Source organism: Lampetra fluviatilis, chromosome 5 (genome assembly GCF_964198595.1).
Source record: "Lampetra fluviatilis chromosome 5, kcLamFluv1.1, whole genome shotgun sequence".
Lineage (NCBI taxonomy): Eukaryota > Metazoa > Chordata > Hyperoartia > Petromyzontiformes > Petromyzontidae > Lampetra > Lampetra fluviatilis.
In genome coordinates this window covers 23,460,283-23,477,644 of record NC_136279.1, presented here as the reverse complement: position 1 = coordinate 23,477,644, position 17,362 = coordinate 23,460,283, and the positions used below count along the sequence as shown (strand labels likewise).

At 52.1% G+C, this 17,362-nt stretch overlaps 1 protein-coding gene and 1 long non-coding RNA gene across 2 annotated transcripts in view; both read left to right on the top strand.

Annotated features, from left to right (window-relative positions):
• LOC144932778 (sodium/potassium-transporting ATPase subunit beta-1-interacting protein 3-like) overlaps nucleotides 1-17,362 on the top strand; it is a 168,967-nt gene that overhangs the window by 1,508 nt on the left and 150,097 nt on the right. The window lies entirely within an intron of this gene.
• Nucleotides 167-17,362, top strand: part of LOC144932298 (uncharacterized) — a 55,718-nt gene continuing 38,522 nt past the window's right edge. The window contains exon 1 of the long non-coding RNA XR_013636893.1: nucleotides 167-192. This is a non-coding gene — a long non-coding RNA (uncharacterized LOC144932298). The remainder of the gene's footprint in view (nucleotides 193-17,362) is intronic.

Here is a 17,362-nt window from a genome sequence, read left to right as displayed (position 1 = left end):
GGGGCACAGCTGGCGTTTGTGGAAGTGTCGGCTCTCCGAGATATCCGCGCGGTACTCCCGGTCAGCATTGCCAATCGATCTTTGTTCGACGCACATCGATTTCGCGATGGAACGACGGCGGGGGGGGGGGGGTCCGCGCGCAAAGTCATCCGCGCGACTTTCGTCGAGTTTTACCCACACGCGCGACTATTGGTAAGTGGCTCGAGATGAGCCAATAGAGACGGACAACTTGCAGAAGTGCCTTGTTGCTGTGTTTCTTGGCGCTTCGCATTCGGTCCGTTCATTAGAGCGTTTCCACAGAGACGTGATTGGCGATATGCCCACGTGGATGTGATTTGTAATCGTGGCATCGCGGTTCGTTTCGACCCGAGGGTTGTTGATGCGATGTCATTGAGTTGTTGATTTTATGTCTTTAAAAAAAATCGTTGTCAATGAATTAATTCGTGAAACGAACGGAACGTATCACCGATGAAGCCTAATTCGAGCGGCAGGAAACGAGCTAGATTAGACGGCGCTCTTGACATAGCTCCGCTGTTGTTTAGCCTGGTTAGTTTTAAGTAAGTGACCACTAAGGCTTGCAGGTGTTGTAGGCATGGAGCTGGCGAGGAGTGGCCAGAGGATGGCAATCACTACTATCCAGGCTCAACCCTGCTTTGCTTCCGAGATCTAACAAGGCATATTCCGAGTGATTTGGTCAATGCATGCAGTATACACACTAGACAGCATACATTATATATACTAGGCAGCATACAGTATACACTAGGCAGCATACAGTATACAATTGTAACAATTACCGTGTGCAGTTTAGAGTGTATGGTGGCAATAGGAAGAGTCAATAATGACGTCGTACACGGGACGTGCCTCCGCCTGTTGGTGCTGTGGGGTGGTGTGGGTTGTGTGTGTGGTGTGTGTGGTGTGGGTGGTGTGTGTGGTGTGGGTGTTGTGGGTCCTGTGGAGTCGTGTGGGTCCTGTGGGGTCGTGTGTGGTGTGTGTGGTGTGTGAGTGTGGTGTGTGTGGTGTGGGTCCTGTGGGGTCGTGTGGGTGGTGTGGGTCGTGTGGGTGGTGTGTGTGGTGTGGGTCGTGTGGGTGGTGTGTGTGGGTGGTGTGGGTGGTGTGGGTTCTGTGTGTGTGGTGTGGGTCGTGTGTGTGGTGTGTGTGGTGTGGGTGGTGTGGGTGGTGTGGGTTCTGTGTGTGTGGTGTGTGTGGTGTGGGTGGTGTGGGTGGTGTGGGTTCTGTGTATGTGGTGTGTGTGGTATGTGTGGTGTGGGTCCTGTGGGGTCGTGTGGGTGGTGTGTGTGGTGTGGGTCGTGTGTGTGGTGTGTGTGGTGTGTGTGGTGTGGGTTCTGTATGTGCTGTGGGTTCGGTGGGTGAGGCGCAACTTGAGCAATGAGTGTAAACCTACAAACAAATCCCACTTGGGGGGGAGGAGGAGGACAACAGAGACCTGTGACCCTCCAGTGTCTGGGATACTTAGGGGGTCGATAGCTCCTGGATGTAAGGACAGAAGTAGATGATCATCATCTGAGCTGTGGGGAGGCTGTAAAGTGGCGGGTCATGAGAGCATCACTCACGCGCGTCGCCTCCATTGTCCCCGCTGTGGGAAGCGCCCACGCCGTGGTTTGTCGCGAGAGTAGCGAGCGTGCCACGGGGGTCCTGTCGCGGTGTTTGGCACAGTGCGCTTGCCATCCAGAGGTCACCGGCTCGACTTTAATCGCGGCGAGGGAAAGCGATGGGGGCAAACTCCTTCCATCGCGCGCCCCCGTGCAGGGGAATAAATGGATGCACACAGTTCGACTGTGATCGGGCCGAGCCGCGTGTGTTGTGGTGGGCTAAAGTGTGGCCGCTGCTCCCATGTATTCGATGGCATCTGGCAAGCGTGAAAGAGGAGGTCAAATGCCTTCGAGTGGCTGGTTGAGTCTCTTTCCGCCAGCAGTGGCATAATCCTCCACCTTCTACTGGATACAGATGTCCGCGTGGGATGAATGCATTTCATACCCTACGAGTTACTACTACACGTGTGTGTGTGCGCGGGTCCTGGGAATCCCTTAGGTCGACTCAGCCTTAAACGAGTACCTGGTGTGATGTGTAGATATCGCGCCAGGGCGTGGTGCTAGCCACCCAACGGGTGTTTGCGCGCTACAGCACTTGCCCCAACAGTCTGTTAAGGCTATACGGGGTATCTTTGTCTTTCTCTTGTCTGTGGCACAAACGTCGTTTGTGCTGCGTTACTTGCGTGTGCAGCCGTGGCAGCTGTGGGTCAGTGCGCCCGACTCGCAATGAGAGAGACTACGAGTTACAATGTTGGTGGAGGGGTTAACTCAACCCATCAGCCCATGCGGGGGAGGGGGTGGGGGTTGATAAAATTAGGACCACTTTGTTGAAAGTCAATAGCAGTTTTTGTTGTTGGGAGACTGCCCTCCGCCCAGGGGTAGCTCGTTCGTCGCTTTGTTGCAAGAGGTAAACGGTTCGAACCTCGTGGCCATCATGGTTAATACTGTGGGGGAATTCGCTGTAAATATAAACGCCGCTTTCTTCACAGTGGATAATAAATATCCCGTGATGTCATTCGCAAGGCCATTGTGTGTCAGAGCCATGGTCCAAACTTGAAAAAATATATTACCCGCAAATCACTCAATTGAAATTCTAAATTGGTTTAATACGAAGGCTTTCGCGACCAATATCATCCATAACACAGGTCTTCTGGGTTCGATAGCGTAAATATATAACTAAAAATATATATAGCATTCGTCACCCCAATTACTGTGAAACCTTGGCAGGACCCTCCTGAAAGAGAGTCTTGAGACTCAGTGAGGCGGTCCCGGGTTAACAAGTATGATGATAATAATTGAAGTGTGAAATTGTCATTGGGGTCGCCGATGGTAGCTGAGCGCTGACCCCTTTCCCCTGCGAGTAGGGAGTGAACTTGGCTAAACAGGGCTCTGTTGTCATCAGCAACCACCCCGCAACTCTCTCCCTCTCTCTCCATCTCACTCCTCGTCTCCACGACTCCCGGTTCTCGAGCCCCGGCTCGTCTCACTGCTGATTGCCCCACGAACATTGACGAGGTGAGCTGCAATGTTTCTGAGCACCTCTAACAGTGTAGAGGTAGGCAGTGGTATGTGCAGTATGTTGAACATCTTTCGCACCGTACGTAGCCAACCGTGCTGACCAGAGGTGCGGGGGAAGGACAACAAACTAAACACAAAAAGCAGTTATCAAGAAATTAGTTTAGAATGTCCATTTAAAAGTGCATAGCTCCAGTGGCTTCTCGATATGGAAAGAAAGAACGTTCCAGACGGCCGCGGAAGCGATGGCGAGCCCAAAGGCCGCTGCTGCGCGGGTGACCCGAGTTCGCGTGATGGTTTATGTTCCTAGACGGGATCTTCTCTGGTTCTGGTTCCATCGAGCGCAAACACACGCCGAGTCAGAATCGCGAGTCACTTTTGCTCCTTGACAATAGACTACCGAATGTTGATTTTGAAAAGGCCGCCGCTGAGACGGGGAGGACATGCGGGATATTTGCTGCGGTGGCGTCGGCATTTGCTATTTTTCAATTGCGCACGTTTTCTGGATCACGCATACGGCGTTATTCGAATCGGCTCATCTAAAAGCTGCGTGTCTGCATGTAAATATCTTTCATCCGCTTGGATTATGTAAAGGTAAAGGATTAAGTGAAGGCACACGCGCAGCCCTGCAATCGCTCGATCTCGCCACCTGCTGGAGGAAATGTCTCCACTAGAGGGATCTCTCTATCCCTTAAAGAGGCTATTTGGCCTACTCCTCCTCGCTGGCAAAACGTCTTGGAAGAGGTGGGGGGGATACCTGCACTTTACCCCACGACACGCGACCTGTCGATTGACAAACGGTGGTGAACTCGTTAATAACCGCCGTGTGGACAGAGGCAGAGACGAATGAATCAAGACACTTGCGACGACAGATGGAATTGAACCGGCGGCATCTGAATTGCAAGTCCGGTGCGCTGACCGTTACACCACAGCAGCGTCCCTAAGTCGGATGAGCGCGTTTCGAGTGCGTTCAATGTTGTCGCTTGCGCGCACGCACACACGCACGCGCACGCACACGCGCACGCACACACGCACGCGCACGCACACACGCACACGTGTTTGACCACGTGCAGAGGGGAATTGCTCCCGCGGAATGGAAGTGTAGCGTAAGCGACTCGGCCGACTCGGCCGAGGTCTCATGCTAAACTAAAACGAAACCATGTTTTATTTTACCAGGTAAGGCCCGTTGAGCCGTGTATATCGTTTTCAGAAGCGACCTGGACTACCACAAAAAATAGCGCAACGAAGTGGCTTATCACGTGGAAATTGATAGCAGCCAAATACTCTAAACCCATTTTGATAATTATAAATGCGGAGGGGAAAACCGGAGGGCCCGGTGAGAGAGACACGCAACTCCAAATATACAGCCGACGTCAACATCGGAATAGAATCCACGTCCTCCTGCATACCAGGCGAGCGAATAAACATCTCGCCACCGCGACGCCCAGCGAGCTGGTAAAGCCGACACGTCCATATATGCCAGATGCCCCCTCTGGGTGGTAGCTTGCGAGTCAGGGTCTTTCCCGCGCAACTTGGAAGAGGGCACCCATAGCAGCAACAGCAGCAGGAGACAGGGGGGGGATGGGGGTCGATTGTCAGTCGGGTGTTGGGGCCCGGCCGGTGGAGTGGGATGAGGGCTGTGGGAGGAGGTTGCGGCTTGGGAAGCTGTCGGTGATGTGGAGTACAGATCCGACGTTAAGGGATATTGCGACAAGTGACTGATGTACCCTGCATCCCATGGTCCGGCAACGCAAGAGACAAATGATGTCCCGGATGATATTCTTTGTTCTTTTGTTCTTTCGGTAAAGTCACGTAGATAGAAAGTAATAAAATAATTATGAAATAATAATGATGTCCGGGATTCTCTGATTTCTAAGAGACATTTGTCACTGAAGAAACGAAGGAGGCAACACAACCTACAGCCTGCAAATGAAAGCGTAACAATTGGTTGCATGTTGTGCTAACCCTCAACAGAGGATGCCCTCATGACTTCTAAGCCGTCGAGGATCTGGATGTTGATATGCGACCTTACGGGGACATAATTTATATTTGTACAACTCGCTCATGGGAGCCTCTACCACCACCATGTGTGCAACTGTTTGAAGCTGCGGCTTGAACACGATCAATGCTCTTCTCGATGTGAACAGAAAAGGGGCGATTGTCTCATAGTCCCCCCCCTCGCTCGCTCCGGACCACTCTTGTGCAAAACAAACCCTCGCACGCCCTGCCAGGCCCTCACCACACACACCGAGAGCCGTGGCGTCGGAGTCCAGAGCTGCGTCGCCTTCTGCTCGCATGGACAGTTTACGCTCACCAATTGGAGCCCTCATTGCTGTGAATTTGCATCATCATGGCCCTCATTAGTCGAGATATATCGACTGCTGAATGAAGATAGACCCCCCCCCCTCCCCAAGCCGTCTCGATCTCTCACGGTCTCATAATGCAACATAAATCCCTACATGGCTCCTGCACACGAGCTGAACTCAACGCTCCATCTCCCCGGGCGGACGCCTCCTCCAGGGAGCGTTCACTCGCCTGGCTGCCACTCCGTCAGGAGGCCTCGACCTGCCGGCCGTCATCCCTGCTGGGCCACGGCGTGGCCTGGCCCCGAGACGGCTTACCCTCTGCTGTCGGTCAACGCCACGTGAATATTCGCGACGTCCTCGACATTCGGCGAATCGGATCCCACGGCAGCTTCAGCGCGAGCCGCTAGCGAAGCCCCCCCCCCTGCGGGGGCTGCCCGCGTGGCCCGCTCAGCGCGACTGGACTCCCCCCTCGCTCCGCTACGAGGGGCCCAGGGCGTACCGAGGCGCAGCGGTGGGGGGGGGGGGGTGCGACTCGCCGTGCAGGTGCTCCGAGCCAGCTGCACGGCCACGCGCATAAAGCGCGCGGCGCGGGTGACAAACAGCTCCGTATTTGATGGGATCATGCCGGCGGGGCCCGCGCGCCCTTAAATTATTGGCGCTACGCTAATATGATCCCGTTCTTGACATTAACATTTGTGTCGCGTGCCTCGCCTCGTCACTTTCCTGATGCGACGGGCGCGTGAGATCTGCGCACCCACTCACAGCCACCACCGCCACCACCACGGAGGGATACAGCTCGCTACAATCCCTCTAAACAGACGGGCTCACGAACCCACTTGTTCCACTGCCTTTTGTCCTGGCCGACACCTCGCGGCAGCCCGGCGTGTTGTGTCGGGGCTCGCAGCTCAGAGCTGCGAGCCCCGGGGAGCACCGCTCCGCGTGGCGTGGCCGAGCGCGCGACTCCTGCGTGGTGAAGCGCGTTTGGACAACCCCCGACGACCGACAGCGTTGCGTACGAGGGCCCTCATCCAGCCGCAGATCGACACAACGGGGCCGATTGTCACACGACGGGCGCGCGGTTGTTGTGGGTTCACCGCTCGCTGGGCTGTGGCGGCGCACGAGCTGCAACCGGGAGGCCCCGGGGCAGATAAACGCCTCCGCAGGAAGGGAGCATTGCTCCGCGCAGAATCACCCCTCCCATTGTGCGGTTATTTACGACTTCGTGACTTTTAACCCCGTGTTCTATGGGACGTTATTTTACCTCCTAATCCCCTCGCTTCCCGCTAAAGCCCCCGCCCCTCGACTGCACCTCCTCCTCCAAACTGAGCTCCCCTAATCCCTGCTCCAATAGCTTGGGTCCCCGCAGTGGCGCGCGGTGATTGATGGCTGAGAGGGGTGAGGGGGGGGGGCGCTGTGGCGCTGCGTGCCGAGTCGAGGGAGGGAGCCGCCTGGAGCCGGGGGGAGCCGGCGCGCTGCGTGCCGAGTCGAGGGGGGGAGCCGCAGGGAGCCGAGTCCGTGATCGTCGCGTCGTCTGCGAGCTGTGATCGTAGGGGGCCGCCGTTCGCGCACGGATTACCGCTGCCGTTATAACCCGTCAAAGGGTTCTAAAAGTTTGCTGGTTTATATATGGTCCGTCCCCTGCAGTGGGTATTAACTTCAAGTGTACGCTTTGGAGAATGTATGCGATAAGAGTTTAGGGAAGCGATGTTTGATTCATTTCCCAGTTGCTTCAAAAGCCCCCTGCCGCGCGCGTCTGTTGGAGACGCACCTTGAAGGTTCCTCGCCTCTGCTTGTACCGTCACAGCAACAGGAAGACGCTCACCTTTGTGCCATTTATCTCTCTCGTCCTCCTGTGACTGGCAGTTGGAATGGTGTTTACTTCATTATCCGTGGGGTTTTATTTGAGCGCATTTAATAGTTGAAGGCTAATGAAGCTGCGAGCAAGAAACGACTGTTCAGCTTCACAAAACTGTTGGCGACAAAGCTATTTGTGTTTTATTTGTGTAAAAACCAAGGCCGTTTTTTATATAAAGGCTCATATTCCGAAGTCAATAATTTGGAATATATTTAAGCGCACAGCCATTAAACTGCCACCTTGAATGTTTTGTAGTTGAGAAATAAAAAAAAATACTTGCAGAGCACCGCTCTCACCCGTGCCATTATTATTGCCTGCAGCCAGCACACATTTAACGTTTTGTCATTGTGCACACTAATGACGAGCTTACAATCGCGTGCTCAATTAAATTGATAAAAAAAAATCTCTCTCTCTCCTTGATGCTTTGGCGGTGATGGCCCGCAGTCACGTGTCCCTGCAGCAGTCACGTGACACGCCACGAAGCTCGTGCCGCACGTCACAGAAGCGGCGTCCACGCGGTCCTTGCTCGCGCCACGTTCCGTGGCCACTGAACTCCCCCCCAGGTCGCCGTGGACGAGCGGCGATGCCGTCCCCCGACGTAGGCGCTGGGTTGTTGCCACGCCCCAGGAGGCTCCCTCCGAAGGCTATCCACTGGAGGATGAGGGGCCTCCCTCACGGCGGGTAAACTCATTGGCAATCGTTTGACACCATACTTCACCGCGCTGGTCAGTGCAGGTTGGCGAAAGGTGCGAGGGCGGGTGCGGATTGCACGCGCCACTGATGTTGGCCGTGGCAGGCGATCGAACTCGAGATATTGTAGTGCGCTAACCACCGCACCATTGCTCCAATCATGAGAACATCACCGTTTGGAACGTTTAACCACGTGGTCATTCCCCCTTCTAGCGAGGTGTCCTACCGTCAAAGGAAGGGAACACATCTGAGAGAACATCCCTCACTGTGGAGATGAAACGATGACATACAAACGTGTGCAGGAGCCAGTTGGATTGTCGTACGGCAGGACAGACAGATGTGGGTGATGCTTGGGGAGACATTTAGCAGTGGATAAATCATGTCTGATGATGATGAAACGTTATCAACCCATCTGAGCATTACATAGCAGCAGCAGCAGCAGCGTGATATGAACAGTGGCCCCGATGGATGCAACGCTACTTCAGCTCAATTACAAATCTTGGCTTTCGTCGAATTTGCCGCGAACGGGCTAATTCCTGAACGTAAATCTTGCCTCTGCAGGGCGTTTCACTTCGCCATGAAGAGATACGCGTGCATCGTTGTGGAAGTATTCAGTGTGTAACACGTATTTAAAATAAACGTTTGATGCTGACAACTGCCGCAAGAGCTTCTCTCGCGGCGTCCCGACGGAACGGAGCCCGATTCAAAGCGGGGTTCCGTGGTGGAATCCTCTTCGTTACAGGATTTGTTCCTTTGTGCCTGTCTGTGTTTTCATCACGAATGTGCGCAACCATTCTGCTTCGGGCTAACTGAACACGGCGAGGGAAAGGGGCGCTGGGATGGGGGTGGGGTGGCGGGGGGGTTGGTAATTCGCACGGCGAGCTAAACGGGTTAGAGGCAAAATTCAATATGAGAACTCAGCCCATAAGCAGTTATACGTATTACGGGTTTTTTTCTCTCTCTCATGCTGCAACGGGCAGCTCATAATGAACGGTTTGCATTTTTAGTGGGGGATAAAAGTCTATCGCATTAAAAAGTGCACCGGGTCCTGCACTTGAAAAGACGTTTTCTCTAAAAGGCGTTCGCACGTGTGGCAGCAAAATGCAATTATTACGACTAAATTAGGTATTTTTTAAATGTCATATTTAAGTAAAAAAACGTTGCCACCAAAAGTGTATGTTAAATGTGTTTCAGCGCTTTTATTTACACCACTGAGAACATTATCCCATTAGCGAGCATCTGGCAAAGAGCTCGTGTCGTTCACAGCTCTCAGTCAAAGACGCAAATCCATTTCAAACCCCAGCAGTGCATTCCTCAACGCCCGATTAATACGGATTTTTTTTTACTAACACCACCACCACCACGGCTGTACACAAAACAGCTTTTCATTATCCCAGGCAGCGACTGCGACTCGTCATCCTATACTTGGTTTTATGCCAAAGCCAAGATCAAGCCAGCTGCCGAGAGTCCTGCACGGACTCATGTCGCGTGGTTGACGACCCGCGGCTCGGGCACAAACTGCCGTCCATGGCACACCCGAGAACCCCGTTTTAACACCCGGAGAAAAGGAAGGGATTTTGCATGAGCATGCCCTCCAGACGTGACCCACTGCATTTCTGTCGTGACACGGGAATTATCCTCCAAAAGCAACAGAGCCATTGCCACGAGCAAACTCCCTTGAAAGGTCCCACAGCTCCGACGGTTATATTTTTTACATTCATACAGTTTTTTTTTTATCTGGCGCCAATTAAAAAAATTGGAATTCATCATCCTTGGATATGTTTTTTTGCAATCCTTAAAACGTGTCTTTTTATCTTTAGGTCTGCATTGATAGAAATGTTGTATCACGAGGAATCAGAAGTAAACGCGGTTGTAATTGCAACTGCCATGACATGCAGTTTGCAGGATTTAAATGGGTTCAGCTCGTGGCCCTTCGTCAGAACTCAACTTTGAAGGCCATATTGTCACTTGGCTGTAAGAAAGTTCTTGTTATAATTATCAATATTTTTCACTCCGCACTTACAAATTTAGCTGGAGCCTGAACAGTCAAATTGGTGTGATGCTGTAGTCTGACATAGCACGCAATGGCTTCATTTTTAACTCGTATAGCAGCCCCCTTTTCTGTTCAACTGCGATAAAAAATAAATAAACCGCAGACCATTTCCCCCCTCCTCCCTTACTTTTGTAAATGTACACGCAGGACACACAATACAAGGGGCACATTAGGATCAGCCGCGTAGTATCAGCAGCATGCTACTGCTTTGAAGAGATAAGATAACAAGTCACCCCGAGCCCAGGACATCAGAGACGGGGGGAAAACATCAATCGTCGCCTTATTCCGTGGCCGCAGCGCGACGGAAGGGTGTTCAGTCACTCGGAGCGCTCCCACAGGAGCCCAGCTGATGATGGGCATCCTGCCGGCGTTTTAGCGGGGGTAGGACACGGGGTGGTGCCTTGCTTTGTGCGGCACAAAGACAATATCGCCTCTATAGCCCTAACACACTGTTGGGGTAAGTGCCCATAGCGGGCACCTAATGAAGTCCGGAAAGGCACACGAGGGGGTGGGTGGCCAGCACCACGTCCGGCCGCCTTTGTCTCCCAAGTAGCGATGTATACGCACTTCACCAGCTACTCATTTGAGGCTGAGTCGACCTAGGGAAAGCCCAGGACCAGTTCAAATTATCGCCACTGCTTTGGTCGTGAATGGGAATCGAAGTTATGTTGGCTGGTATAAGAACTTTGGGTTGCTGCAAGTTGTATTTTACATCAGAAATCTATTTTGATGGTTCACTAACATAGTTTTGCTAAAAAAATGTTTAAAAGAAAATGTCCTGAGCTAACTTTTTCTGTAGGAAATGCAATGTGATTAGTATTGGTTATGTTTGTGCACTGTTTTCAATGTCTTGTGTAACGTTGTTGTTTTCGCGCCGATTTCTATTTGGCTGTGTTTGCTCTAATGTCGATTCGCTTTATTGTTGCACACAACTTATTTTTGCTTTCATCTGTTTTGCCTTTTGGCAAGTGTGACTGTGCTTGTCTCTTCACCTATAAACTGCCGAAACAAAATGAACGCGAAACTTTCCCAATTCACACCAGACCACATTTGGCGGGAGACTCGAATGAAGCCTCCCTGGCCTGGCTGCCTTGTTCCTCCCGGTCGTGCAGCAGGCTACAGGGACGCCGTTGCAAGTGACAAGCCGCCTCCTCCTCCTCCTCCACGTTGTGCTAGCTCAGGGGCACTCGCCGCTCCGTATTTGTTGCTTATGCGGCGATTCTGTGAGGGCAGCTGCCGTGACCCCCCAGTTCATGGGGATTCCAATTGGGGGGGGGTCCCACCCCCCCACCCCCCCACCCCCCCACCCTCACCCCCACCCCTACCCTCAATCTTTACATTAATACAAACTTTTCATGCATTCACGGAGAAAGGTCTAATTGTAATTGAAGACGAAAGAAACACAACACAGCACATGACCTACTTAAGGACACGTGTGTCCTTTCGAACTCTACGGGAACATTTTTTTCGCGACTTCAGCGAGCGAACGGCCACCGGCGGTCACCGTTCACTCGGGGCCGGCGAGCGACCACGCAGGGCCCCAAGGGCGATCGGGGCAGAGCCCGGAGCTGACGGGGGGGGCCGGGGGGGCCCTCGGCACCGCCGTGTGCCAGTATCTGCGGTGGGCACAGCGACGCCCCTCGTCTGCCCCGCTAACACCACGGGCGCTCGCCGCCTGATTTATGGGCGCGTGTCAAATCTGCAACGCGATAAGCACAAAACAACAACAACATCTTGGGAGTGCGCGACATTTACCGTGGGTGTTGATGGGGGCAATCATCTGATAGCGGCGGCAAGGAAAGACGCATGGCGCGGAGCTGCGCTTTGCACACGCCGGCGTCAAGGACGTGACGAACTGGGGGCTCGCCGGCTCCACTGTTTGCGTGCCTCTGTCTCCAAAGCCTCACCCCCCCTCCCCTGCACGCTCCATATAGAATTAATCAGGCAGGCTGCCTCGCCCGATAAACCAGCTCTGCGCTAGGAAATAGCTACCTCGTTGCGATGTCGGCTGCACTGAACGATTGGGGTTGGTTTTTTCTAACATTAACTTTTTTGAGCAAGCCGAGGGTTTTCTTTGGCCAAATTACTCCGAGCCCGGAAGCGAAGCGCGGTTTTTGAGTTTGCTGCATATACGAGTGCTCGTCCACAGTACGTGTAGGGATGATCGCCGGTGCATGCCAGGTGTTGTAGGCTTGGGGTCGCAATGCGCGCATGAAATACCTGCAGTAAAGCATGGAGCTCACTCCGCACATGAGTCAATGCATCGGGTCCATCTGTGCTTGAAATCTATGTGTGTTAAATTTCGATGCTGTTAATCCTGCATAATGCACATGCATATGTAGTACTAATCACATTCCTGAATTTCCCATAAATATGCTAAATTCCACTTGATATGCAAATTCCTTTGTCTAGGCGCCCAGCTTATATATATGCTCCAAGCTCGTGTGCTGTTTCATTCAGACTCTGTCGCCTCGACGGACCTGGTTTTCACCTGAGGACGGCTGCTTGCGTTGTGGCCGAAACGTCGTGAGAATTATTTTACTGTGTTTTATTTTTATTCTTTTATTACTTACCTTCTACGTGACTTTACCGAAAGAACCAAGAAGATCTATGTGTGTGTGGCGGGCTTTGAGTAGGCATGGGGTTTTTTCCGGCTCTTTTGTTTTTCCGCATGTGCACCGAGCGTCCATGAATAGGTCACCTGAAAAAGAGTCTTAAGACTCAACGAGAATTGTGTGTGTATTTAAAGGAAATAAATATTATTAAAACAATTGGCGTTGTCACAGTGGCTGGAAGAGCTCGGCGGGCAGGACACGCTGGTCGCCGGTCTCGATCCCCTCGGCAGGAGGACCTCGCTGGCTCTGGCAGGAGGACCTCGCTGCCTCTGGCAGTCGGCCGGCATGCGCTGGGGCCCGCACGTTCAACGTCACTTTCACGCAAAGATGATTCTCTACCATCAACAATACCCACCGTGTGCCCCCGACTTCTGCTCGATGAAGCCCTCCTGTGGGACTTGGGTCTGCAAACGAGTTGCTTGCCTTTGGGTTCTCACATTTCTCGGAAAGATGTTTCGCCTCTCGGAAATCCGAATTGACGTTCTGGGGATAGTTGTATATTTGTTTTTTTTATTGTATGGTGTGGCTCTCCCGCTTGGGTGCTCCGAATAATCCATCCCCACTCTCACCATCATCGCATCATCTCGAGTGACTCTCCAAGCGACTCTCCAACGCAGCTGCAGCCCGCTGACTCAGTCGCCCGCAAAGATGTTTTTTTTTGTTTGCTGGAGAGGCGCCGGCAGCTGAGGAGGACCTTCATCCGGTAGTGGATTGACCATGGCTGGGGATGGAGACAGTCGCCTCCGATGAGCACGGTTGGCTACGTACTACGTGTATGTTGAACGTATTTCGCACCGCACGTAGCCGCAATCGTACATTGTGGCGGTTTTCGCTTCAGCGTTCACCAGATGACTCGTGCCCCACGCGATGAGAGACGCCAGCGAGTGGAGGTGGCTGAGGATGCTGTGAGCAGCACCACCCAGACATTCCTGGGGCAAAATCCCACGTGGGATGGTGTTGGGGGCGGGGGCGTGGGGGAGAGAGGTGGGGGGGGGCGCTTATTCCACTATACATCAGGGACAACATCTCCCATTTCCACGCCCGCTATGGGTGGCCCTGAATGCGAGAGCTCTTTGCAATGCGACCCGGCAGGAACACGCTCGCCGCAGTTTCGGCAACAGCACTCGGAGGCGAGGAGGGTTTCGCCTTGCCGTCAGTGGGTTTGCCGAGTCCTTGACACCACACTTCCACTGCGCGATTTGTTGACGCCGGTAATGATATTCTGTCAGCGCGTTTCGCTGCGTCTGGGGATACACCGCTGTATGTTGATGCTGCGTCCAATGGTGGGTGTACCTTGGAGGAGCGGCTCGGGGAACGAATTAGGGGGCGATTCGCGGCGTCATTCATCGTCAGCAGTAACGACGGCGCTGCGATCGTGCGCCTCTCCTCGCGAGATGACAGAAGTCCGCTCTGCAGGCCCAATTTGGAGAAAATTAGTTCGGGAACGCTTACGTTAACGATAAATAATGTCAAAAGAATTCGTATTTTTAAGTCAATTTTCCCGCAAGGCTTGTGCATATCGAAATAAAAAATCCAGGCTGCATTTTTTTAAAATTACCTTTTTCACAGCCGCGGAGGATTTTAAACGGTAACCGCGCAGGTTTTTTTTTTGCGATGGACACGCCGTGGGGGAGAATGTCGTGTGGCGGTGGATTCTTAAAAGTGGCTGTAAATCACGTGATGTTTAACAATGGCGTTGGTGTCCCGGTGTAGGATGGCCAGGCCGATAGGAAGCTGGGCAGCTGGAGGGTGAGTGGTGGAGATAAACGCGGTGTACGCGCCGTGCGTCGACAGGCAGAGCCACCCACGGGCGCACCCCACAGGGTGACGGGTCCAGGTGGCAGCCATCCGTGACACGCTGGGTTTAGCTTATCCACGAAATTTTGGATTGGGGGAGGGAGATACAACAAAAATACCAACAAATCGGTTATTATTAAAGTGGTCACCATGTTTATTTTTTGACGCACGAAAGGTGTACTTTTAAACACAACATAAATGTAATGTATTAATGTTAATATGTATTATTTGTATTATAAATCCACATTATACATATATTGCCCGTTAATAATACAGTAATATAAAAAGTAATCCATTGCCATTCCGCTGATAGATGAAGACCGTCCCACGGAATGTGTTTTTTCTTCACCATACTTCACCATACTTCACCATACTTCACCATACTTCACCACGCTGAACGGTGTGGCTTGGTAAAATCGTCGCGAATCGAATTCGGGTCACTGAGCTTGTAGTGCAGAGAGTGTTGACTGGAGCGCCTCCATCAACCTCTCACCGTCCTTCGATGTGAGAACAAATCATCCAGCCAGCCAGCACCTGCCACTCTCACGAGCTCTCTAAACCGCTCCATCGCCTCCGGTAGCCGCCCTCCAGGGCGCGTCCCCTCCCTCGGCTGCCGCTCCGTGTTCACTCTCGGCCAGCGGCCACCGCCCCGCCTCGCCACGACGCCACCTGCCCAGGCCCCCGTAGCTCTCCTGAACGGTGCGAAGGTGTCCGTGACCTGCACGCGCGCTCAGATGCACGTGCTTCCCTTCTCTCCGTACCTCGGTGTAATTCCAAGCATGAGTCTTACTTTTTCAGTTTTTTTTGTTCCATTTATGTCATTAAACGCCGGGACGACGATGATATACGTCTCTCATTATGCGTGTGTTTATATAAACTGTGCGCTATACAAATTAGACGTGGGCGCGTGCACGCGCGCGTGCTGGAATAAAATACCGGATTAAAAATGAAATCCCTTTAGGGGTATAAAGGACAGAAATAATAAGACTAGCCAGATGGGCTAGAAGAAGATTTTTTAAATGTGTTTTTTTTAAGGAACCCAGGAGACAAATACAATTGGAGAAATGCAGCGCTCTTCAAAGTCAGAGCGAAATCAACACGCAGCGCTAAATGCTCAGTGCGCTCGCACCGTCCGTGGGGTGGGCCACCGTGGGGGTCACGCGGGTCGCCGCGTGGACTTTAACAAAGTGTCCTCCGGCTTTCTCAGAAGGGCGTCAGCATTCGCATCACAGCCCCCTGAAGCGTGACCCTGTTTAAAGAGGGGCAAGGGGTGGTGGTGGGGGGGAGGGGGGGGATACCAAACTCGGGGGGGGGGGGGGGGTGCGTGTGGAGTGGAGTGGGGGCCACGGCACAATGTGAAATAAACGTGAAAATTTTTTTAAAAGCGAAACAGGAGGACGGACGGACGCCACCGGCTTGTGCCCACCGCGTGTTCTGCTTGGACTCCCTGCCCCTGGGCATACGAGGAGAGGTTGCAACGCCCATCGGATCGCTCGACTCACTTTGACTTCAGATGTTTAGAAGGTTGGTGGGGGACGCTGGAAGGGGCTGAGCACCTCTACTGAGAGCCCCCCCCCCACCACTCCCATAATAAGACATTCGGGGCTGTTGCAAAGGATGCCGATGCTCTTACCCAAGTCCGTAGCCATGGAGTCAACATTTCCAGGGAGTCTGGGGGTCACCCCCAGAAAATAATAATAATCTAAATTTGAAAACGAATTCCCTACCATTTCCTGCCTAAAATATAAAAAAGCACTAACACATAAGATGGACTTTTTAAATCCTTTATATTAAGTTCAATTGCTTGCGCGCTTACGACCGTGCAAATCTTTCGGTCGTTTTTTAACCCACTTCCCGTGATCCAATCGAGCTGACATTTTGCACACAGACTCGTTGTGCGTGACAATTTATTTTCGTGAAAAATTTTTTCTATAACTTTACACTTTTTAGGAAAAAAAATTATATTTAATTACCAATTGCTTAATGGTGGCAGGAAATCATCTGACCCATAGGTTGCAGCCATCTCAAGCCAGAGGACGAGAGGACTCTAGCCGCCACGCATATAAAGGATTTATAGTGAAAAACTTTGTTTTTACGGGTTAATTTTTTTCTTTTCTTTTTTATAATAATGTCTAATAGTGTATTGTATTACATTGCTGTTTTTTTCTTTTTTTACCTTTATTGTTTAATTGCATGTAATGGCAGATTCTGGATTAATAAAGTACAACCATAACCACAATCATATAAACATAAATCTATTTTATAGCAATATATTGGGGGGACATTTTGAGCATATTTGAATATTGGGGGTGGGGGATGTGTCCCCCCCCCCATATATATAATAATTACGGCCTTGCCGCGAGCAGTCCCGCGTTACGCAACTCCTTCAGTGCGTCGGCTGAAGACGAACCGCTCCAGAAATGAGATGCGCTGCTGTAGGATTGTACAAATGACGCCACCTTCTGCCACTGCACTGCTGGACGAGGGCCTTCCCGTGCCAGCGCAGGTCACGAGGCTTTTCTCGCCCCAAATATCCATTGTCGACTCAACGCGTCGTCACGCCTCCTAAGTTTGCCGCGGTGGCGAAATGTTAACTACCTCGCCTGGTATACAGAAGTTCGTGGGTTCGATCCGGACCCCGTGCCACGGCAGATCTCTCGCCTACTTCTTCCTGTGGTTGTCCCACCTGATGACGATTGCTTGTGTTGCGATCGAAACGTCGTGATCTATTATTTTTCTACCTACGTGACTTTACGGAAAGCATCAAAGAGTATGGAGTCCTGCAGTCACGAAAAGCTTCCAATCGGGATTGTATATTTGGAGTTTGCGTGTCTCTCTTCCCGTGGGCGCGTGGATTTGTCTCCGGGTCCTCCGGGTTTTTCCCTCCACATTTAGAATCAACATCACCACTCGTTTAGAGTTTTGGCTGCTATACATTTCAACAGGACAAGCCACTTCGTTGAGCTATCATTTGTGATAAC